At 37.6% G+C, this 25225-nt stretch overlaps 1 protein-coding gene across 2 annotated transcripts in view; it reads right to left on the bottom strand.

The window, feature by feature from the left end:
* LOC140275078 (voltage-dependent calcium channel gamma-7 subunit-like) overlaps window positions 1-11079 on the bottom strand; it is a 37838-nt gene extending 26759 nt beyond the window's left edge. For both annotated transcript variants that reach the window (XM_072370468.1, XM_072370469.1), the window contains exon 1: window positions 10817-11079. The gene's annotated coding sequence lies outside the window, so the exon portion shown is untranslated. The remainder of the gene's footprint in view (window positions 1-10816) is intronic.
* Window positions 11080-25225: the final 14146 nt, after the last annotated feature.

The raw sequence follows: 25225 nt of genomic DNA, 5'->3' as shown, positions 1-25225 counted from the left end.
AATAAATAAACCATATTAAACAAAACCAAGAGAACTGCAATGGCAGGAAATTCAAAGGAGTCTATGCAGCCATGAGGAAATGTAACTTGGCATGAGGAGGAGCAACACACACAACCAAAACAAAGATGACAGTCTGACATAGCTCAAATGAAAACCAGGGTCTTTATATACTGAGGGAGGTAATAAGTAATGAAGTGCAGGTGTGGTAATTAGGAACTGAATCCTGTGCTGTGCAGTAGAATTAGTGGCTTAGAAAGGTATCTTCAGGTTCTGTTCTGGATTTTCAGTATCACAAAGCTGGTTCACTTCTTATTGCAACTTGTGCTTAAAACTTAACTTGCTTTAGACAGGTTAGGTTCCGAGATAAGAAATCTACACGTGAAAGAACGACTTCCCAACCAATAAATTATGTTAGAAAATGTACAAAGAGTAACGATAATAGCCAGTGTTGCATCTGACAGAGCAAGACACTGACGCATACGTCAAGAATACACCTGCTGGACATTCATTTAATAGAATACACAATAGTACGTAGTCAGATCTATCATCATGCTTTAATGATGTGAAGTGATGTTGATACGATTATTTATTGCATTCACACATTATTTTCCTTTAGTTGTCAGCTTTTCTTCTTGCTCTGACTGTAGTAATTTAATTCAATTTAGTTTTATTTACAGAGCATTAAATTCCTGTGTTGTCGTTTCAACAAAATTAACAAAATTGTATAAATCAGAACAACAAGTTAATCTGGAGCCAAAAACATGCAAAAACCTATAAGCCATGAGTTGGTCTGGTGGTTTAGTGAACAACACTGAAAATCTGGAAGCAGAAAGATAGAGAGAGGAATTATTCGAAAGAAATGTGGCTTTGAAGGACAGGAACTGTTGTGACGGCTATTTCATTCAGGCTCACACACACTAATACACTGTGCCATGTTCCTGTTACTTCGAAGAACACATTAGTTTGTTCCTTTGAGATCAACTCCAATCATAATCACTACAAGCTTAACTTTAGCCATTACCCCCACATTATCTTAAATCTAACCACACTCTAAACTTAAACCAAGTCTTCATAAGTTTAATGAACTCCATTTTAGCAAAGTTTTACTTGTTCCCAAATGGGAGAAGAGACCCCACAATATGGCTGTAAACAGATTTATGTCCCTACAACATGAGTAATACAGTCACACACATTGAACCAGGCTTGTGTTTGCTGAGATAGCAGACAACAAATGGACTGGGATGAGGTTTTCTTTGTAGCTTAAGCCTTGAGAATATTACCACAATTCCCAGGCTGCATCGGCTGCTAACTAACTCTGTGTGTGTGCAGGGATAACCCAGGAGCAGAGACAATGTGATGAATTACCAATGAATGGAGCACTGGTGCTTCGGAACAAACAATTTGAGGTACACATGTTGGAAAGGTGAACTGAGAATAAAATGGGTGGGGAACAAGAGGACAGGGTTTTTTGGGATATGCAAGAAACTACAAGAAGATGGAATAAGGTGGATAAGGTGGCAGGTGGATTGGAGGGAACAAAGTGGAAAATAGAGGGATTATAATAAAAGGAAAGATGGCAGAGTAGTAGATTAAGGATAAATAAAGGGACAGGTAGAATGATGTGAAGGAGTGGAAGACAGAACGATGGAAGAAAATGGGGAAATTGAGAGAGAGTAGCTGGAAGAAGAAAAAAAAGGAAATCTGATAATATAACAAATCAATGGAGCGAGGAGAGCAGAAACTGTGTAGTTGATTTGTTGGAGGAGGAGAAAACATATGAAGACAGTTGTTAAGAACTGATTAGCCGACACATGGGACTTTTTTTAACACAGTAATTATTTAACATTTGAATGTACTTTGATAACAGTTTTCATAAGCAATGGAAATGTAATGATATTTTTGAGGTAACAGTTGACTGAGTTATTATGAAAATTATCCACAGCATGTTTGTTTTTCCATTCAAAGGACAAATATGCTTCATATAAATCAGTTGGCAGCAACAAACTCTTGGCTTTTCTCAAGTCAGTGTGTGAAGTAGGTCACTTGCTCATTTCTTCTATTTTGCCAATCATTTCATTAAAGTTTTCTCAGAAGAAGCGTGCAAGTCACTCATTTAAAATTGATTAGTGAGACTTTGTTCTTTGACCTGTATATATGGACAAACGACAGATTTTCAGCCAATTTGCATTACAGTCCTTTAATTTAACTAACATCGATGTATAGTTAAAATTGCTTTTTAAAAAAGCTTCTGAATTGTATAATGAAGTACTGAGAAAGCCATGTCAACCTGAGGATAAAGATAACTTTTGTAATAAATTGGTGGAAAAATTCAAATGGAGTATCATTTACAGTCCAGCACACTGGGGAGCTGTCCACCACTGGGGTGCTGAAATCCTCACTCGATCATGATCAACTGCTCCAATTGTCCTCACATACGGCACATTTTTTCTCCCTTTTTGAAAAAAAAAAATCTAATTTTCTCTTTATTTCTCTCTACCAGACATGTTTCTCTTGGTTTGTACATTTAATTTTTTTTTTAGTTGTATATTGACAAGAATTATTAAACAAATGTTAGATCCTGAAATTCAGTGTTTTGGCTTTTTGTTCAGGGACCTCACCTCACAGGATCGTCTCACTGCCATGTAAGCATAGACTATTATCACTAAGAAAAAAAGAAAAAAGTAGAATTATTGTGACTGCTCCCAGCATGCCGTCTACCAGTCGGTATTTTGTCTGAAATGTGTAAATTCTAATGTACAAATCTCCTGTTCAACACAAGCTTCAAACCAAAGCATTTATTATTTGTAAATGTGAACAGAGGCTTCAAACAGAACAGACGTCAGAAGTCCTGGTCAGTTATATTGCTCTTTGATCACTAGGCCTCATTTTGTTTTTCTTCATTATTTGTTCTGTTCTATTGCTGTGCATAAGCACCTGTTCTTTTTTCCTGTTTCAGTCTGAGTCTGTTTACAGATTCACAGAGGGTATCACAAAAGGAACCCCTTCGGTGTGGTTTTAAAAGTAAAGATGTACATCGTTGTGGGCTAGAATTCATCCTCTGTTTTTACACTTGATTGTACAGCAACTGGCTCCACAACACACCCCAAGCAAATCCACGATTATATGTTGATTCACGGTTAATTTTATTTTTTTTCTTTCCCTTTTTCTTTTACTGGAGGCTTTGAAGCACACTGAGTGTAGTCCAACTTAATGAATGAGTGTGCCTTACTAATTAATACATTAAAACAGGATTGTCAGTGTAGGAGTGAAGATAAGTTGACTTAATCAGAAGCATTGTATATCTGAATTAATTTCCGGATATGTACTTATTAAGGAGCTCATTGTGCGGTACAGTCTGAGAGATCATTCCTTTGTTTTTTTTTATGTTCTTTCACCAGTCCTCTTTATTGATGATGAGGGTGGTATGTTTGTGTTGGTAACTGCGCTTCTTAATTATAACTGTGGTCCAGTCTGATGCGCATAGACACGTTGGAGAAACTGAGATTGTTGAAATCATTGGTCAAATTGGGCTGAGGGAAATGCAGCTGTAAATAAAATAAATAAAAAGATGGAGCAACCATCACTTTCAGTGGTAAAAGATAAGTTAATCCACATAGCTACAGTCTAAGTAGTGACAGTTATACACTCAATAATATTAATGTGGATTTGGCCTTACTAATGACTTAAATTGAAGTTAATATTTTTTTCCACATTACACTCCAGGACTTGTGTGGTTGGGGGAGGAAATATTGCTCATAATTTAGTGAGATTTTTTTGGTGGTACTTTTATAATTTTCAATAAACATACTTGGACATTTTAGCTAATTTTGTTAAATTAGCTCTTTTAAAAACAGTTACAAACTTTATCAATTAATCACACCAGTGAATGTAAAGCATTTGCATCACGACTCTAAAAAGAGGTCAGATTAGAAGAAAACAAGTGGAGAACTACACTTTCAAGAGAAATATATTCCAAAAACAAAACCCTCGTCACCAATATTGCTGTCAGACACCCTCAGAGACTGCCATCTTGGCCAGTACAACTAAGAAGTGGCAAAGACATAAAAAGAGAAACACGACACAGAGATGAAAGACTTAGCATCAACTATGGGTCAATGCAGAGCAAGGGAAAGCAACTGCTGAACACCACGAAATTACACATCCTATGGTGCCAAGCGGGGCTCCACAGATGGCGTTCCCAGGTTTGTTTGCTAGCATTGGGGGTGAGGTGGGTGTGTTGTTTTCTGTTGAGAAGGCAATATGTCCCTCAGTTAGCAGATAGAGACTTGTGCCAACTGGCAGGAAAAGAGATGATATTTAAAGATTGAAAGAATGGAAGACAAGATGATGAGGGCAGGAGAGTCACAGAGGATGGAATGATGAAAAGAGCAAAGGAAGTAATAGGGAGGGGAAAGGATCAAATAGATCTTATGTGAGAAAATCTTAGAATAAATGTGATAGGGAGTAGAAAAAGAATTTGTGAGCTATGCTATGAGACATAAGAACCAGTCAAAAGGATTTTAGGTAAAATATGAAAAGTAGAAATTAACTGAATGCTTAAGGCATTAAGCTAAGAAGGAATGAAGAAAGAGAGGAAGAAACAGAAGAGAGAAGACATGCAGAGAGAGGAGTAAATGAGTAAAGGATACTTGCTCCTAACATGCCAGAAACAAGATATCATGGAAACATTGCATCAACATGCTCTAAAACATGTCTGGGAATTTAACTGAAACATGCTCTAGGCTCAAGAATCAAAGAAGATTCTCATTTCTCAAAGCAGTACTTAGGGCAATGAAAGCTTTGGGAAACAAACACTCATCCTATAGACTGTAGAATGACTGCTGGACTGATAAAGATAATTAGCCTATGCAGCTGGTTTAAAAAAGGAAAAAAAATACACTGGAGAAGATAAGGGAGTGTTTCCGAATGGCTTACAGTAATGTGCTGAGGAAAGGCAGAGACGGATGAGGGAGAATAAAGGGAAAGACCTTGGCCCAAAAACAGAGGGAAGTCCTTGTACCTCACACACATACAGTATGTGACACACACCAAGTGTTATGTATGCCTGTACAAGAACAGAGCAGCTTTCACAAAGTCCTAAAGTTAAAAAAGAAATGCCTTCACCATTCCATCACATTTAAATGTTGTGTAATGAGTGTTTGAGGTCACGTTTGACTCTGCATCGCTTGGAAGGGAAATACTAACTGTGCACCATTTGCAGATTGATAAAGTTCCCCTGCTATTCAGCATCTTTTTAGGAAAGTTATTTTGGTTTCAGGATGTCAGCTTGTTCCCGAATCCAACCTAGAGGGTGAATATTGGTTTTGTTGCATGAAGACAAACTTTGAATATCACTCGATCAAAGGGTCTGGCACATGCAGACTGCTTTGATCCTCCAATTTCACACGTCTGATCGATGAGAAACATCACCGCCTCTAACCCCTCCAATATCTGAATTGGTTGATGGAGAACATCTGAAAATTGTGACTTTCTGAAACAGTGTCCCATTACCACACTATCACGTTGATGGTATACACTGTATGCACAATGTGATCTTTTCTCTCTGTTATTCAACAACTGACACTAGTGATGGTTCATTACCTAGGCTAGGCACTTAATTGCCATTTCTGGTATCCGTGTGGAATGGCAGGCCCATACTATACACACTTTAATGGATGAATTGAACAAAGGAACACATTCTCAAAAATAAGTAAATATTGGAACCATTTTTTTGTTTGTTTTACAAATCCCATGTTTGTCGAACATCAAAAATATGCACAATTCACATGTAAAACATAGGTAAATCAACTTTAAGATCTGCTGATGTCTCAGTAAAAGAAAATAAACATCATGCAACTATGACCTTGGTACATGATAAATCAGACTCGAATCCATAAGCCCACTTACCTCTATTGTACCGTTACTCCCACTGATCAAAGCCCACTTTCATTCATCATCTCATTTTTTACCTCCACTGTGTCCACTCAAAAGACCAAAACTGCATACCATTTTGCACAATATCACAGTTTCAAAAGCATTGCCTTGTTTGTTGAAGCTGCTTTGCTTACAACATCAATCCAAAACTTCTGGAAGGATGTGAAGGACATAAGCTCAGGTTAACAAAGAATTTTGTTTGCAAAGGAAACTGATACATTTCTTCATGAAACTTAAATTTGAGCCCTTAAACTTTTCAGTGTCGTGCAACAATGAGTCTGTTAGTGTAACCGAATAATAACTGTGGTGTAAAGGTAATTTAAATGCATATAAATAAACACTACAAACAACAACAAAAAATGGCCTTTTGGGAAATATTTCATAGGTCAAATAAGAAAGTTTTTTCCTTCAGCAGTGACTATTCTCACATTAGTACACCAATGCAAAATTTCATCATATTTAGTGACACAGGTTTATATTTCCACGTGTTATGTGACATTGTTTTTATATAATTGTGCTTCACTACACAACACAATATGGTCACAAAGTATGTCATCTTTTTAATCTCATAACGTTAATATGTATATCATTTTTACTCCTTTTATAGCAACGTGTCTACATTGTGAGACGGTTAAATAACTGAGCCCTTTTTTTTGTGGCATTGCATAATTTTTTAGTCATTCATTACATATGAGATGATGTATTGTGATGATGCAAATAAATAATGTACTGTGGTTTGCTTAAATGTGACAGTTTTGTTTATTCAGATTAATTCTGGGTAAAATAACACTCATACCAACACAGCAAATGAAGCAACAGTTTCCAGCATCAACTGCTTTGTTGAATATTGGTGCATAGCTTTCTCGATTCAAGGTCTCTCCAGGCCCTACAAATTTAATCTAATTTGTTGGTCCATTATATTCTTAAAGCAAACCGCGTCTTTATTTTGTTGGCATCAGGTTCTTCACTCTGAGACTTGGGTGAATCCTGTCATTTCAACTACAGATTGACAAATGTACAATGTACTTAACTGTATTTTACTTTGTACATTTCTCTTGTCTTATTTCTATATATCAAATTCAGTTATTGTGCAATAATTTCATTATTCAAGAATAACACCTGTTCATACTGGACTGTTGGCCTTTCCTAGAACTAAATCTAGATTCAACAATTACATCTTTGACCCCAATTGATGCTTGAATTTTCACAAGGATGACGTTTGTGTTTGGCTAACCCAGACAATTTTTCAATTGATTTTTATCTCCATGCTCTTGGCTACCTTGACCTTGATGAGCTCTGCAGAAACTGTGGATATAAACCCAGTAAAACCTATCTTGCAGCTTAATTTACTGTAAAAGTGCAGGTTCTCCAATAACAGCAGTGATATGTTGTTATCTCTCTGCCAGATTTGAAACGCTTCACAGTCTATTGAGTAACTCTAGCGGAACTGACCCCGCCATTTTTAGCGACTCACATTGTCGGTCAACGTTTTAACCCTCTGGGGTCTGAGCCGTAATGACGTCACACCAGCATGATCATAGACCTCAGAGGGTTAAACACCTGAGGTTCCTGTAAGATTTATTTACCCTCACTGAAGAAAGCAGCTAATGGAGATACCTCACCTCTTTTACAAGCACTCCACAGGCATATTTGTAATTAGGTAAATAGCTGTTCATTATATCTGACCTTCACTCTACAGGGCATGTGCCTGCATCAAACCACCAGTGTCCTATTCATACTTTAATGAAGAACTCTTTATCTCATTCAAACAGCAGAACCTGTATGTTCAACTGGATTGCTTGTATGCTGTTAGAAACTGGCAGTGCTATAACTAATCCTTGGTGCTGACTGAGGGACTGACACCAAAAGCTGGAGTTTTAGACAGTTCAAATATTGATTTTTTTTATTTGGTTTCTTAGGTTGAAGGAGCAGTATTGTTGTGAGACACAGAAAAGTGGCTAAATCATGTACAGAATGGAATGTGCTATCCAGATTCAAACCAAATACAATAAAGTTGGGATGCTGTGTAAAATGTAATAAAATCAGAATGCAATGATTTGTAAATCTCATAAATGAATATTTTATTTTCAATAGAACATAGTTCCAACATTGTTGAAATGTTTGTTTCTAGGGGTGATCTGGCTAAGACTATAACTAATTTATGTGGCACAGAAACTAATCACTCATTAATGTTTTTCCTGCATGGCACATAGCTGAAGGGTATATAGTTAATTCTTTTAATCACTCTTATAAGCACGCATGACTGAGATGCATAAGTACACTCTGTGTTTGTAACCCTTGCTTGATTGAATGAGATCAGAAGCAGATTCTAATGCTAAGCTTTCCGAATTGCAAAGAAAATTATTTTACTTTTAAAGTACACAACGCTACATATCAACCATTGCTATGCTCAATTTCAGTTATTTGTTAATGTATCTGTTATTTCTATCTGTTTTTACATCTATGTATGTACATTATACTAACAATATTATATCAATTGAACTTTTAGTGTGGTCTCAAAACTTTTTTACAACATTCGTCAATTTTATCTAATGTGGCCCATAAGTTAGATAAAAGTTTAAACTTATTTCATTCCATTGCCATCATCTGTTTCAAGTAACTTTTAAAATTGAGCAGTTTTGCAATTCTCTTATTTGCCTCTAGTCTTTCCCCATGGCAATTCTACGAGTTTTATGAGATCTAAATATCAGTGTTTCCTCAGACCTGAAGTCCCTTGTAATGATTTTTTTTCTTTTTGAAGATCTATCATGCCCACTTTTTTAGATGATGACACAATTTCTTGAAGCCCTTGTCTGTAACATGCTTTGGTGAAAATAACAGGAAGTACAGAAGCTCCTTTTTCATTCATTAATTTACATCATTTTCAGGGCATGGAGTGACTCAAGTCTGCCTCAGGGTCTGCTTCTTTTAAGATCTTTAGTACTCTGCAGCCCTTCGAACATGTCACTATAAGAAAGAGCAACTTCTGACTGAAACAAAGTGCTGGCAGAGCGTTATTAGCTCATTTTTTTCTTATGTTAAATCTACTATATGTCTAATGATGAGCTATGATGCTAACAGCAAAGCAAAGCAAAAAGCTACAGCAAGAAAGATTCAACTTTCCACTTCTGAGGTAAGCAAATGCAGCATTTAAAGTTTAAAGTCATTTAAAGTTGAAGTCGGGCGGAGAAAAAAAAGGGATGAGGCTGAATAACTGTGTAGAGGGACAAGAGTTCCCACTGCTACTCTGAATGGCTCTCTGAATGAAACACTTTCAGATAGAGAAGGCCCAAACAAAATACCAGGAATGTGTGATTTCAAACACAATGATATCTTAAGCAAAAAAAAAAAAGAACGTTATTTCCATATTATGTCAGCTTTAGATTTAGAACATAAACCTTTCAGTGCTTTAGGCTTGATGGTAGGTTGAGGCTTAGTGGGAATTCTTTATCTTTTTTTATTGCTTCTTTTAATTATGTTAATGTTTTATTGTATTTACACTTAGCAATTTGGGCCACATTCAGTTTGCATGAAAAGTGCAGTACATATAAAGTCTAATTAATCAATTTATTAATTGAAAGTGAAATTAAGTGAAACTTCTCAAAAGTTCATAGGGGGAGTAAAACAATAGTTTAACATTCACATGTGAAAACTCTGCCCACTTCTCCATACACCACTGGTCATACTGCTAACAAAAAACGTTGCAGTGTGGAGTCCCTACATTTAATATTCTCTAACCTAATAACAATAGCTGTTGTTTACATTGCCAAAGGCTAACATGTGGGTGCAGATGTATTTTTCAGAGATGATTGTAAATGTAGTTGTGACTTACTTATTAATTGATCTACATTTACACAATAACCACATAATTATGTGGCGATGGAGCTATTTCGGCTGGGGCACGTCTACTGTACATAAGTACTTCATTGCAGGATCCCTCTCCCTCTCCCTCTCTCTCTCTCTATTGGCCCTATAATTACCAAGGTACATACTGGAAATCCCAAGAAATTAAGAAAGGAACAGGGCCTTTATTTTCTCTCTCACTGTTTGATCATTGTTGTTTTTACTTTACCTATAATATACACGCAGATATATTACAGATGTGTGTTGTAAGTAGAAAGACAGAGACTCCGTAATAAGTACTGCAGTCTACTGGAACAGTATCAGAGGATGGGTTCCCCCAGCAAGAAGCCAAGAGTTTTCTAGAGGGGACACACGCACACGAATGTGCTCACACGTTTGCCTCACTCCTGATCGCTCCCAAAATCCTCTCATTTTCCCTCTCACGGATAGTGGCACAATCACATCATCCTCACACACTTCGCCCCATCCCTCCTCCTCACCTTCCTCTTTATATTATCCTTCAGGAAGCGAAGCGGCTTCACTGCGCTGCTCTCCAGACTCTATTGAGACTGTACTGTACAATGTTACAGCGAGCTCCTTCCAAACGCAACGCACTAATCACCGCGCAGCACATTCTTCCACTAACAGGCGAGAAACCAGCCGTGCAGCAGCTTCCAACAAGACAGTGCACATTTGTCCTCAACCCAGAAAGATTCATCTCTCATACAATCTCTCTCTCTCTCTCTCTCTCTCTCTCTCTATCGTTTTTTAATTTTCTTTGGGAGGACTAGGTAGGTAATAAAAAAATAACAAAAAATGTATGCCAACATACAGACATGCATGGGGATCATTTCTCCCTGCAGCTGAAGAAGTCCTAACAAGCGCAACCAAAGACGCGGAGCTCGCTTCAAGAAGCCCAAATAGTGAGTGGTTTTAAAACAGATGAGAATGGGTCGGCTGATGCCAGGTGAAAAAATGAGAGGGCAAAATGAAGGTTCGGTGAGGCACATTTAAAAATAAGGCAACAGAAGCTACTCACCCTGCAGAGCAAATAGATGATCGGAACTGGACTGTGCAGCCGAGACGCTGTGCGCACTGAGAAGCCAAGGGAGCAAATTTGCTGTTTTTTTTTCACTTTTCTCTCTCTCACCCTATCTACTACTCCTGCCACACACACACTCTATCCCTGTTTCGTGTTTCCCCGAATCTCCCCTCTCTCTCCTCTCTGTGCTCCCCCTCTTTCACTCCTCCTCGCTCTCCTTCTTTACTTCACTCTGCTCTTTCAGCACTGCGGAGAATCGCTTGAATTGGCTTTACTGTAGTTTGGATATAGGGGGGTGGGACTGGTGTGTGTATGTGTGAAGGGGAGGGGTGGGGGTAGCGGGGTTGCAGTGATGTCGTTTGGAAGGAGAGGGAGGCTCACGCGCACATGCACATAAAGCAGCATGGCATAAAAGCACGCAGGCAGGAATTGAGGACACATCATGCACACTGACAGCAGGACTGATTTAGATATACAGCAACTATTAACGTCGTGTAACTCAGCGAACTTAATGAACAATATCAGACATGTCAAGTTCTTGACATGTTCTTCGAGTTCTTCTGCATAATATTGTGGATGATAAAACGCATCATTCGACCTAATATCACAGGGAAAATGATTGATAAGGGTGTAAATGAATCTCCCATCAGAGGGAAAAAGGAAGCTGCAGGTTTTAATTAGTTTTAATTTAATTTTTCTGTGAAGTTCAAAACTTCTAAAATGGTCAGAAACAGATAAACCTTTAAAAGGTGATGCATAACAGTGATGCAGATTGTGTATCAATAGTGGCCAGTTATCCAATGTTTATCAGTAAGAAGAATTTACATGCCTGGTGACGAGAGAAAGGAAGGAGTGGTGCAAAAGCTAGATTAACTACAAATCCACTAATTGTAGCTTTATCTGGTAATACTATGTACTGGCAAAATATTACGAGGAACCTTAGTTTAATATGTCATCATTTAGAAGTCTTTGTTAACTAATTCATAGGCTGAATATGAAAAAGTGTATATTTTTCTAACCATGTGTTTTTAACTCCTAACCATAACCATTCAAAGCAAGAGAAAATAAAAAAGTAACAGAGCTGTGGAAAATGTTGCGTCTTAGTTGAGTCTTATTTGAGTGGTTTGTTGCATGAAAGTCAGCAGACTCATGCCATCTTCCTCCCTTTCTGCTCCTCATAAAGGAACTGGTCAACACTGTAACATGGGTGCAGTGTCATGTAGTTGGATGTTGCAACAGCCAGTTTAATGTCATCACATAAAGATTATGTGGGTGGATGCTGAACATATGCATCATCACATATGTTCTGTCCCCATACAGACAAGGAGCTATGGGGTGTTGAATATATACTCACCAGTCAATTTATCAGGTACAACTGTTCAATTTCTTATTATCACAAACAGCTAATCAGCCAATAGCATGGCTGCAACTCAATGCATTTAGGGATGGAGAGGTGGTCAAGACTTGCTGAAGTTCAAACCGAGCATCAGAATTGAGGAAAAAAGGGGATTTAAGTGATTTTGAACGTGACATGGTTGTTGGTGCCAGACGGGCTGGTCTGTGTATTTCAGAAACTGCTGATCTGCCGGGATTTTCACACACAACCATCTCTGGGGTTTGCAGAGAATGGTCCAAAAAAAAAAAAATGATCCAGTCAGCGGCAGTTGTGTGGAGGAAAATGCCTTGTTGATGTGAGAGGTCAGATGAGAATGGGCAGACTAGTTCCAGATGATAGGAAGGCAACTGTAACTCAAATAAGCACTCGTTCCCGCCAAGGAATGCAGAATACGACCTCTGAACGCACAACACGTCAAACTTTGAAGATGGGTTACAGCAGCAGAAGACCACACCGGGTGAATTCTTTGTGGTGTTACAAGCAAGCAAAATCCCAAATTAATCCCTTTAGGCAGTTCTGAGACTTACTGATCAATGAACAACCAACACTCTTCAGTCACAGAATATCAGTGCATTTCAAAAAGTATCACAGTATACCAAACTATTCAACAGAAATGCTTGGAAGAGTGGATAAATCACACAAAATCTCAAAACAAACTTAATTATCTGACAAAGCAGAGATTTATCCTCACTAACCAGTTAACACAGAAAAGACAGCACAAGAAGTTCTGGCTACCAACAGAGTCTGTGAACATTGCAAGACAGGTGATGTAGAAATGTTTTCTTCCTCTTGCAATGCGGTAAGTATGATAAGACCAGAGAGCATTGTTGATATAAGTATTACAGGTTTTCTTTTGTCATGTTTTAGAATTTTTTCTCAGGTACAAACAGAATCCAAACACACTCAATAACATTTGACAAGTGTCACACTCTAAGGACATGCGATTCCTCATTATCATAGCACAGTTAAAAACATTCCTAAAGTTTAAGAAGTCATGGCTTTGACGTCAACTTTTGATCTAGATCTTGGTGAATTATTTCGGTATGGGGATACTGTGTTCAAGGACACTGAACGAAAAAAATCAAGAGGAGAAGATGTCAAAAATTTGCATGTGAAAGAAAGTTGTCATGTGCATGTGTCTCCCTGTAGTCCTGCATGTGATGTGTGTTTGTGCTTGTTCTGCTTCCATACCCTCTTTCATGGCTGAGTGGCCCCATCAGCCCCTGGCGACCCACAGACTGATACAGTGGGCCATGACTCACTGTGTGCATGTGTGCCAATAGACGTATATGCGTCTGTGTGTGTACATGGTTATATGTGTGTGTGCCATAAGGGAATTCATCCCACCTGCTAATGTTAGTCATACATAAAAAAAAAAAAAATTGTAAAGGCCTACAGGTTGGACCTGAATGTATTTTCTGATTTCTTTGTTTTGCCAAATTAAGTAAATGCCTTGTCCAAGAGATAATGCTGCTCTTTTAGAGAATGATTATTGACGTTCAAATGTAAGATGTGCTCTGTTTACATTATTTTTTTACTAAGTCTGAGTTTGAAAAAAAACAAACAAAAAAAACTTTCGAGGACTATTTTAGTTCAATCAAATAAAAAGTGAATGTTTGCTCCTTGAAAGTCCAGGGCTTTTAACCCTGCACGCCTGCCAGGAAAACCTTGTTCTTGGTTCAATTTGAAATTTCAATAAACAAAATATAGGTGCAAATTGCAGCATTGTTTCCATGGTATAGATTATTCTAACTTAATCCATAAATATAAATAAAAATGCTTTTGATTTGGAACAGAGTTATGAAGTCATCCAAACTTGCTGCTTTTTTTACATTTAAAACCAACAAGACAATTTACTGCTGGAGCAATGCAGCACGGATGCAAATGGAAGTTTCTTGCAATGAGGAAAGCTCTATCGCATTTAAAAAAGATATGTATCCCTCGGTCTACGTGTTATCATCCTTTTAAGTACAACAAGCCTGATGTGATCTGACAAGCGCCAAGTCACAATAGGGTACAAACCTAGCTGTAATCCTATCCTACACTTCATGTTAACCTTTGCTATTGGCCTAGATTTTCTGTCTTCCAATAGAAAGTGTAGAAGTTCAGCTTTAAATTGGGTCGTCCCGACTCCAGGTGGGCTTTCATCACTTAGCTTTACAGGACGAGTAATCTAGCTCCATAAGTCACATTCTCAGGGGGAAACTGTAAACTTTTTGGCTCAAAATATCTGTGAGCCAGAGGGAAAATGGTTTCATCACCTGCACATTTCAGGCTGTATGGAAAACTGGGGATGTTCTGAATGCGTTTCATTTTGTCGGTATATTTAGACTTAGTAGCAGTAAACACAGAAAATCTGTTAGGATTGGTGATCTTTCCCCTTCTTTGAAGCAACATGTCAGCACAAGGCCCTATTTATATTTCTGTGCATGCCTTGGTCCCTTTGCTAATAATACATTTTTCTGTGCCAAAAATCCCTGGTTGATCACCATTGAAGAATCTAAATATTTGATGGCTAAAGCTGTTGATACTGAGATTGTGCTTTACCATGTCAGTATTATTAGATTACAGACTAATTTGTTGTAAAGTCAAATTTTCAGTCAGAAAATCCCCTTTTTTTTTCCTTTTACCTAAATCTCTGCTTGAAGACGTCACACATAGACAAACGTGAACTGTGTAAGCTCTAGAAGGCTACAATACAATTCATTTGTAGTGAAACTTGGTCTGCCAGTGCCAACACATCAAATGGGGGCCATAACAGCAGTGGGTTAAGATGCCTCCCACCATTTATGGTGTAAAGTGTGACTCATAATCACAAACATAGTAATAGCAAGGGAGCACATGGCCCAGTTAACTGGTTATTCCCGAGTCAGGCCAACTGGTCCTGAGTCAAAATGCCTTCTGCTGCTGTACAAATGCAGCCATCACTTTGCTGCAGTTTTATATTTTCCAGCTGCTTAAGTCCACACCGTTTAGAAATTGTTCAAATTTGAGTCATTGTTGGGTATATTTCAGGAAAGTAAAAGTCTGTGATTATTTATGCAAATTCCTTGTTCTAAGTGGAAATTTGGAAACTTTTATGAAGCAATGAACTGTGGTGTCTTTTTTAAAAGTCCTGTTTAGTTCAGTGAGCCGAGTTTCTTCCAGAATTAGTGTAGAAACAACCAAGCTTGACCTGTAATTCAAGAGGAATAATTTGTATAATGTATATTTGATTATTGGTGAAAATCTTTTGAGATAAATGGCTGCTACAGTAAGTGAATGATATATAGCATATATAGTGTATGTCTGTTGCATCTTCTTTTGCCCAGAAAGGAGTGGCTTCTGCTATTTTTGGGGGACCATTGTAGACAATAACTATCTATAATGTTATGCATTAAGAAGAGGGATCTGCTGAGAGCAGCAGTAAATATCACTGAAATCAATTATGATATCCCATCAGTGAGGCAGAAGTCTATTTTAAAAGACAAAGAAATAATCAATGATTATACAAAGGGTGTAGTTCAAAAGAGCCCATCACATTCAGGATTGAATTAAATGAGAAATGTAACATGAGCAGCGAAAACAGCGACTGGATAAATTGGTGTAAACCTTTTGGGAAGCTGTAAGCTGTCTTTATATCCTTTTTTTTATTTTGGACAGGTTTGTCTTTTTCTATTTGTTTAGGTAGAAAATCTTACATTGAATTAGCTACTTGCTGATACACAGAAATCTAGACATCTTCATTTATCCTGGACTGATTTAGTGAGCAATATTCCATTCATTAATTTAATTTGGATCATTGGTTTTGTGCTTTTGATGTAGTGGTTTGTTTCATGCTCTCGTTTTTTCCTTCATCCAAACATTACATTTCTCAGACAGGTGAAACAGATGTTTGAAAACACATACCTACATGGTGTTATTCAGACAGCCAGACAGATGTGACAACAGATACATAAATGGCCACATTCCAATGTTCCCTCAAGCAATGGAAACACTTTGTAAAATTATGCTATCTGTGCAGAGTCATCTCTGTGGTCAGTGAGGTGTGTGATGGTGATAATTGAAACGGATTGAAGTTTATTGAAATGGAAGGATACTGGGATACTTTTAGCTTGTCATTTATGAAAATAGTGACGTTAAACCATATTTGGAAGTCACAATCCCATCATAAAACAGAGAATTACTGGGCATATTTATATTTTAGGACACATCAATAATTTTCACTGGCTCCTTTTTTAGTTTCACACAACTAATGACACAGAATGTATTATAGGTCATATCCTGAAGCAAAGTCTTTGGAAATTAGAGGACCCTAATTTCCAGATGGTAGGTTGATGAGCAGGCAGAAGGGGGTGCACCTGTTAGCATCGTCACCTCATCGCTAGTGGGCTTAGATGTTTGGTTTCATTGATGATTCTAAATCAGCCATAGCTGCGAATATGAGCACCCGCTTGTCTATCTCTGTGTTTGACCTCTGATGGCCTGGGAACCTGTCCAGGGTGTCTTCTGCCTCATGCGCACTGACTGGTGATTATAGGCTCTTGCTCTCTGTGGCAGGATAAAGCCAATTTGATCTCACAGGATTATGTGAAAGAAGCGCAACCTCTTTAAAAGCTCATTAGATGACGATGACTTGTGTTGGGTCGACATTATGTGCTGGCAGAGAAACAATGCAGATATTAATTATTTAGTACATTTATTTATTGAATAGCTACACCATATTATTTGTCATGCTGGTCACATGAATTATATTGGTCAACCAAGGATGTTCACGGACTAAACAAATCCACTTTTTAACTACTTTGTTAGGTTTAAGCACCAGAAGTATTTAGGTTTAAGGATACATAACCGTTTAGGCAGAAACTAGATTACCTGACAAACGACAAGGAACTTTTTCTCTGCTCTCCTCTGAATAAAAGAGTCTCCAGCTTTTTCACAGAACCTATGGTGTTGTTAACATCACCTAAAGTGGGACAGACAGACAGTGTTATGGTCTGTAGCTTATTTCTATGAAACTTCTCTTTAGTTTGTTCTTTCTTTTTTGGTTATTCTCCAATTTTTTCCTAAGTTAACCAGTTACCTTCTTCCCTGCTTGTTATACTACTTGTTCAGCCATTTAGATCTGCTGTTACATTCCTGGCTATAGCATGGGCGTGTGACTCACCTGCCAACCAATTTTTGCTACATTTCCCACCTGCTACTCATTCTTAATCACCTCCCCTGCTTCCACTCTTCTCATTGAGTTGCCTGGTTTTAATACTTGGATTTTGCTGTTCTGTCTGGCAAATCTTGTTTACTTGTTGGATTTATGTTTGTGGACCATGAACAGCACGTATTAAAGTTTCCTTGGTTTAATACCAGCTTGACCAGTGTCTGCATCTTGGGTTCTCATCTAAATTCCTAAGACAACATTGTTGACAGCATCTAGCCAGAATAGACCCTGTGGATCTAATTCATGAGGAGTTTAAGCCTTGTTTGAGTGACTGAATCTGGCCATCACTGGCTCTTTGGAGTCCAAGTCTGGTTTAGGGTAAGTGTGCTTGCAGCCAATAAGACAGGTTGTGTGTTCACAACCTTCCAACAATTCACCTGTTAGTGTGACTTAGCGTCTGTTTAAGCCCTGTGAGTTTATAAAGGAACAGGCTCACTCATCTCAGCTTGAGACCATCTGCCTGAGGTTCAGCCACTACAACAAAAATACATCTTAATCTCTGACTGACTTGCGAGAGTGTTCGATTTTGGAAAGGACATAAGTGCATATTACGATGATATTAGTGCTTTTGCGATATTCATACCTGCATAAAGGACTCAGAAGTGAACCAGGGAGCCTGAAACACCTGATCATTTAGATGGGATAGTAATGGGCATCCACAGAAATGTGGATGCAAACATGAATCTTTTGAGTTTGTTATGTGGATTTTGTAGAACTGGGTTGTTAAATGGGTGCTAATTAATACAAGCAAATATGTACCAGTGTAAAAACAGACATATGAGATTTAAATATAGGTTGCCACTACATTTTGATATTAATGATTGAATTTTCCAACACCTTTTAGCAGTCATGTTATGGTTGCTCGATAAAAATAATTGAGTTATTTGGAAAAATCATGTTGGATTTCAGGAATGGAGACAAGCAGTTATTTTCAAATTATCAAATGGATGATTCAATGATAAAACTGACATATTAATTGATAATGAAAACCAGTACTAATGTCTTCAAGTCATAAGCTACATGAAAGATTGGAGATGTGGCTGTCGGCAGGCAGACTAGGAGCCTCGGCAGCACTGAGCACAAGCTTCTGCTTAATACGGCACGTAAAAATCTCCCAGTGGACCACTACTTTTGCCTGAGGCATCCTTTAAGAGCTCCACTGTGGGGTAATTGAAGTAAAACTCTCCTGGCACCAAGATGCTACAGGGATAACTGGGCACTGATCCACAAATGTAACGCCGTCCCTTTTCCCTGTCACACAATACTGTCAGTAACAATATTTTAGTTTGCACATAAACCACTAGTGACTGAGCATCAGGAACATTTGCAATGCTAAGATGAAAATAAGGTGATAGTACATTAATTTAATGAGAATAGAAATGTTAGAACAGAATCATGTGGCATGCAGGGAAAGATTCAGAAAAGCTGCATAGTTTGCACAGCCTGCAGAGTCCTTATAGATCGTCTTTCTCCTTCTCCTTTCATCCTTCTGTGTTTGCCTTATTCCCTTGGGATCCCTCTAACCCCCACTTTCTTGCCCCTCACTCTATTTTTAGCTCACTGTCAGGGAAATCCAATTCATGAGCAGAGCTATATATAGCAAGCTGTACATTGATCTAAACATGCGAGTAATAGTGTTGAAACAAGGGATTCTGTACTGCAGTAAAGACGGATGGAAAGGTCCTTCATCTAGTCTTTACTCCTATGACGGAGTACTGCTGCTTTTTTTTAGGATTCTTTTTTATTCTATTGTGAAATCTTGGTAAATATGAGCTTAAATGCTATGTTTCATGGTTTCTTTTGCCATCTGAGAGGTAAAAAATAAATACTTTAACTAATTATTTGGATTGTTGATGTTAAACTATTGAAAATGAGATGTGCAATGGTTATCTAGCAGACTTTGATTGACAGTAACTATTCTCAAAAGCATCTTAACATTTTAAAGAGATCGATGGATGAACAGCAGCATCTTCCCTGGAGTATGCTGCACATCCGACTTCCCATGCACATGAACACACAATTTATTTATCCTCATGTATTTCATGCTACGATTATTATTGACTTTTCTGCATTATAATACTTGATGTTATTTTAACCATGTTGGTACTTTGGTTGCAATTTGTTGTTTGTAAGATTTCATGTCTGAAATTCTTCAATAGAGATTATTAATGACAAAAAAGAATGTTTGAATGAATGAATAAGTTGATCGGCACATTCAGAAGAAATATTTGAACGTAAACTTAAAATTTGCACAAATGTCAAGTGACTCAGCTGCGTTTGCTTTTGCATGATCGCTCAGTGTGCACACTGCCCTCCATGTGCAGGGTTTGAGTCTATGTATGCTTTTGCAATCATATGTATACATTATGTTTGACTGTCTACATATAACATTGACATGAATCCCAGGTGATCTGACTTCACTCAAAAGGAAAAATATGAAGGAAACCCTTATGTTAAACCTCACAGCCTTTTATAGATTGACTTAAGATTTTATACTATTCCTGAAATAATTTAAGAAAAGAAGAAAGGGTTTGATGGCATTAAGCTGTGGATTTTAGTGCTGTGTTGAGTCTTCCTCCAAACTTCTCTTGATGAGAGAAAGCAATAGCCAAACCCATCATTTAGAAATAAGCCCTTCTTGTGGCTGCATTGAATTCTGGTATATTGAAGCTCCTGACAATGTAGAAATTAATCTATCTGCTTCTTCTGCAGTGGATTTCTCCTGGTACAATTCCTAACTGCTCGTCTTACTCTCAGTGTAAAGTGGTTGACTCCGAACATGTATTCTGCTAAAAAGCTTTGTGAAATCCACTATCCAGCACCAAATGACTGACAGACAACATTAGCAAATTGCTGCTTAAAAAGGTAGAACGCTTGAATGCAAACATGACTCCGGTTAGCTGGAGGTTAGCAACACAAAAAGCTGTCATACCAACTCTAAAAGGCAATGTTGGCATGCAGGGGGTGTTTATTTATCAATTTGTTGTTTACAAGGGATGTGTTTTGCCTTTTAGTTGCATAGAAAATTATCAAAATTAATCTAGTTCCAGCTTTAAAAGTCTGTCCATCACAGTCAAAATATAGAACCACTTACCTAAAATAATGCATAGGAGAAGTGATGTGTAACTGTGGTTGGAAACCCCTACCTTTTGCATCTGTAAACTCTTGTTTTGAATACTTTCAAAGTCATTATGTGGTTGCTGTGACAACTGTGATTTCAGAAGGAATTCCACCAGGAAAAAAATATGGGTTGGAGGAGGCGAACGATGGAGGGAAAGAAGCAGCGAGGGAAAGATTATAAAAAAAATGGGTCTGACAGTGAGCTAAGGAGGTGTTGATGTGATTAGGAGGGCCGAGGAGAAGGAAACTGAGGAAGAGAAGTAAGAGAGATAAAATAGGGGAGTAGGAGGGGAGATGAAGCAATAGAGGGCAAAAAGAGAGGGGAGTAGAGCAGATGGTGGAAAGACAAAGCGAGAGAAAAAGAAAGGAAAGAAGGAGAAAATCTGTAAAAGATTAACATGAAAAACAAAAAGTGGGGGAGGTGCAAAAACTAGAGGTGGCTGATTAGGAGTAGTTGGAGCAAAAGAAAGCTCAACGGGAAGAAGAAAATGTTCAACAAAACAGTGAGATGAAAACATGAGTCAAATACAAAATACAAACAAAAAAATAAATTAAGTTCATCAGTGATGATGCAAGTTGTTTGAATGATGGAGACAGACAGAGAGAAATTACATAACTTCTTAAGCTTTAAAATGATGTAGAAAGGAGCATACTTTCTGTGTTTTAATCACAAAATGATTTTATTGCAATAATACACGTAATTACCTAAATGTTAGCTAGTTTTTATGTGAAGTGGGACGCATCAGAGCACATGATTGCAGCATCTGGGTAATGCATGTTGTGTTTGAGTTGATCATAATCAGCCTTTGAGAGACAAGATCCCCAGGTTGTAGTCAGATAGATTGCTTGTACATACCCTTCATAAAGTACCCCCCCTACAGGCAACAGAAGGGAAGGGTGAGATTGAGACCAACGTGTTCCGTCAAGTACAGGATTTACATTTTTGTGGTTGGGTTTACACAATAACATTACTAGTTTAAGGTCAGAAAACGATCATGGTTAAAGCTTGAAATACATTCTTTTTACAAAGGGACAAACACCGTCATGTTCACCATTTTGTTTGTTCTTCACATTCAGTTGCTCTTATGATCAAGTTGTGAGAAAAAGTTCTCACTTTCTTGTTGATCTTAGAAAATAGAATCACTTGGTTAGGGTTGGAAATCAAAACTACTTAAGCAGAGTAAAATAAACTCATGAGAAGGGCTAAAGTTGCTGTTGCTCTTATGACCACTAGATGTTGCGTAACTCTTTGAATGTAATTATAGGTTGCAGAGGTTGACAACACATCTTAGTTGACAGGAAATTCTGTTTTCTCCTTAACCTAATTTGGGGATAGTGTATCAGTTGTGGACCAGGGTACAGTAAAGACACCTTACACAAGTAACTACTATCATATAACTTGAAATATTCTCCCATATATGGGAAATGCAGAATTTAAACAAGTATTTCTTGCGGAAAAGTCTTGACACTTGCATACGCTGCCATCATAACCACATGAAATCTTTTTTGTGACATACATTTACAGTGGATGAAGGCCTGGTGAGCCTCCCTGGAACGGCACCAGGGCATTTCCAGGTCATATAATGTGAGAGTGATAACATCCACTGAGCTGATAGACATTTAAAAATGGCAGTTTATTTTTCTCCATACAGCCTCACCTAGCAAGATGGTAAAGTAGATTTCTACCCTTCGTGTTTGAAAATGAAGCAAAATGATTACACAGTGCATTGGAATGTGAAATGACTTGTTATCTAGTTCAGCCAATAGTTCTTTTCAATATTCCAGCAGATCCATTATCATGCTATGCTTAAGTTGTGTACATGAAATCAAAATTTCTTATCAAACTGTGATATCAGTTTAACATGAGTGATAAGTGAGTACAGAAACAGGAGACATGTTGCAGTCAACATGCTGTATTTCTGTGTTGCATGAATTGTTAAAGTTGTGATTGGGAGATAATGCAGAAAATACATGTCAGGCTGTTTATGAAGATGTTTATTTGAGAGTATTTTAAACCAGTTCTGGTTAGGGTATTTTAATGTAGAGTCAGTCCAGTTACAGAATTATAGATCTGAATGATACCTTTAGCCCAGTTCGCAGTCTAGACATGCAACAGCCCTCATATAGATATGAAGATATGAAAAGGATGCAGAGACAGTTTTAAAAAGTTGGTAAGCCTGCTGAAATGACAACCTCCAATTCTTACTTAGCTGCATGGTTAGGTCAGTTCTCTCTGACCTGCAGAATTAGTAATCCTGAGTCCACACAAAGAGCTTTGCATTATGTTCCTTCAGGTTTGTTAGTAAATAGACACAGACAAAAAGAATAAACCAAAAATCTGTATATTCTTAAGATAAATACATTACATTTTTTTTTTGTAATGTAAGTTTAGTTGAGACTGGTAGTGTGATGCCTTTTGGTCAAAGAGAGTAATCGGTTCATATTGTGAATAATTTACAGAAGTATGGCAATAAATAAGTTCATAGTTAATAAATAGGAAAAGTAATTTCATGCTAAAAACGGTTAAAATGTTTTGAGTTAAAAAGCTAGTCGGAGTGAGACATTTATATCACAAACGATCTATGTCGTATTGTGCGTGCAGCTACGTGAGCGAGTGAGCGCTCTCCCATAGTACAATCTTTGGCCTATGTGCTACAGGAAAGCGAAAAAGTGCTTCAGAAACAAGTCTGAACAAAGTTTATGTATATGTTAAATGTGCCCTGCACGCCTGTGCCTTGGGAAACGTTTGTCTTTGTGAGTATTAATGTGTTAAGAAATCACTTGTACATGTGTTGAATTATTTGGTTAAAATGCGGTGCTAATGTGATGCACATGATGTTTAAGCTAGGCTAATCAAGTGTGGTATTAACATGTGTATTACACAGCAATTTGTTTATCCTTTTCTGTATATTTCAGTTACAAAACATAACGATCTTCAGTTAAATCAAGAAAAGAAAGCCTTGTGTGGAGACCTCTTTTATTTTGTTCGCCAGCTGTTTAGCTTCACATAGTCACGAGGTGTGAAGGCAGCATAGGCAGCCAATAAAATTTTTTAAAAGTCTCAAAAGTTGTAGCCTGGACAGCATGACTTATTCATAATGCAGAATCTTAATGTATTAGATTGAAAATGTACTCTGTGACACTCTTTTCTTCCAGGTAAGCTCTGCATGGCCCAAAGTCAATTTGGTTATAGTAAAAACCAAAACTATCAGCAACAAAAAGCACCATTTTTAGTGTTCCATATCTGATAAATTAGCACCATGATTGTCATGGTGTAACCATGCCTTCTGATAAGTATGTACCTGGTTTATGCCGTGTTGTGTTCCTTGTGTTGTGCTCCACTTTAAATACTGTGTTATGCAGAGCTTTATTCTTAACAAGACATTTTATGTAGCTTTAAACCTTTCTTTGGATGTTTGGATTATTGCACGTGTTGTTTCCTTGACTCACCTGCACGACGAGGTTTCCTTGACTGGCATTTGACCCAGAATGAGAGGTTTCCCAATGCTTTTATAGAGCAAGAAGCATGGGATGTACCAACAGTGTGAAACCACATAGGGGTTTTTCTGCTAATGTTAAAAGAATCCTCATTCAGTAGACTTACAAATGCAGTGAATCTGAGTATTTCATTGTCATGTCAGTTCTACTGGTGCGTTTATATTCATGCAAATATTTTATGATATAAATGTTTGTGCTTGAGTCCTCAGCCAAATCCTTCAAGAAGCTCATGATTCTTCAGTTCCACAGGTGTAAAAAAGGAGGGGTTTAAGAGCTTATTTTCCATTCTTAGTGACAATCGTTTTCATCGAGGTAGGAATCCATTCAGAAGCAAAGCAACAGAATTTTTACAATAAAATAGGATGATATAACATTAATTCAAAAAAGGAAATCGTATTGTTATTATATTATATTAAAAGAATTCTATTTTAACTGGATTTGTTTCATATAATTTTTTGTCCATGGATACTGGCCACATTAGTTGCCTGAGGCAGAAACAGGTGATTACTCATGTGATTTATCACGTGACTAACATGTTCACGACATTTGAACCAATTCTTGTCAGACGCATCCATTTCCCCTTCTTTCCCATAAAAGAGGTAAAAACACCCAAAGTTAGAATATAAACTTTTTACTCAACATGTTCAAAAGTACAACTTCACTTTGTGGAGGCTTAGCCACAAACCATGCAGCACTATTCCTGTTTAGGCTGTTCTTACGTGCCATCGTCCTGTTTCTGTGACAGCCTTTTGTCTCATGGTGATTCAGTGTAGTTAAAACACTCTCAGAATGTATAAGAGTGAAGAGGAATCAAAAGCAATGCTTTCAGAGGCCTTCAGAGGAGCTTCACTTTTTTCTTCTTTTTAAAAAAGGCATATCCTGATGTGATGATTTTTATGAGCTGGACAGCAAAGTTAGCGACAATAAGCTGTAGTTCAGAGAGGCTCAAACTGAGGCACAGTGACTCCAGGAGAAAAATAAGATATTTTGCTGCTTCATCAGTTTCAAAGGGAAAATCAGCATTTTCAAAAGACAACGTGAAGACAAACTGTCAGAAGATGAAAACAAAATGGTGAATTGAAAATAACGTCTGACCATGAAAACATGCACAACAGGTTTGGAATGTGACTGACGATGTTAAATTAGCGCATGTATCAGATTCCACCATAATCTTAGTTAAATTATTGCGTTTTCTTTT

The sequence above is a fragment of the Leuresthes tenuis genome, unplaced genomic scaffold (assembly GCF_036924035.1).
Source record: "Leuresthes tenuis unplaced genomic scaffold, fLeuTen1.0.hap1 SCAF_18, whole genome shotgun sequence".
NCBI lineage: Eukaryota > Metazoa > Chordata > Actinopteri > Atheriniformes > Atherinopsidae > Leuresthes > Leuresthes tenuis.
Note: the sequence above shows the minus strand (reverse complement) of the source record. Positions and strands in the feature narration are given on the sequence as shown.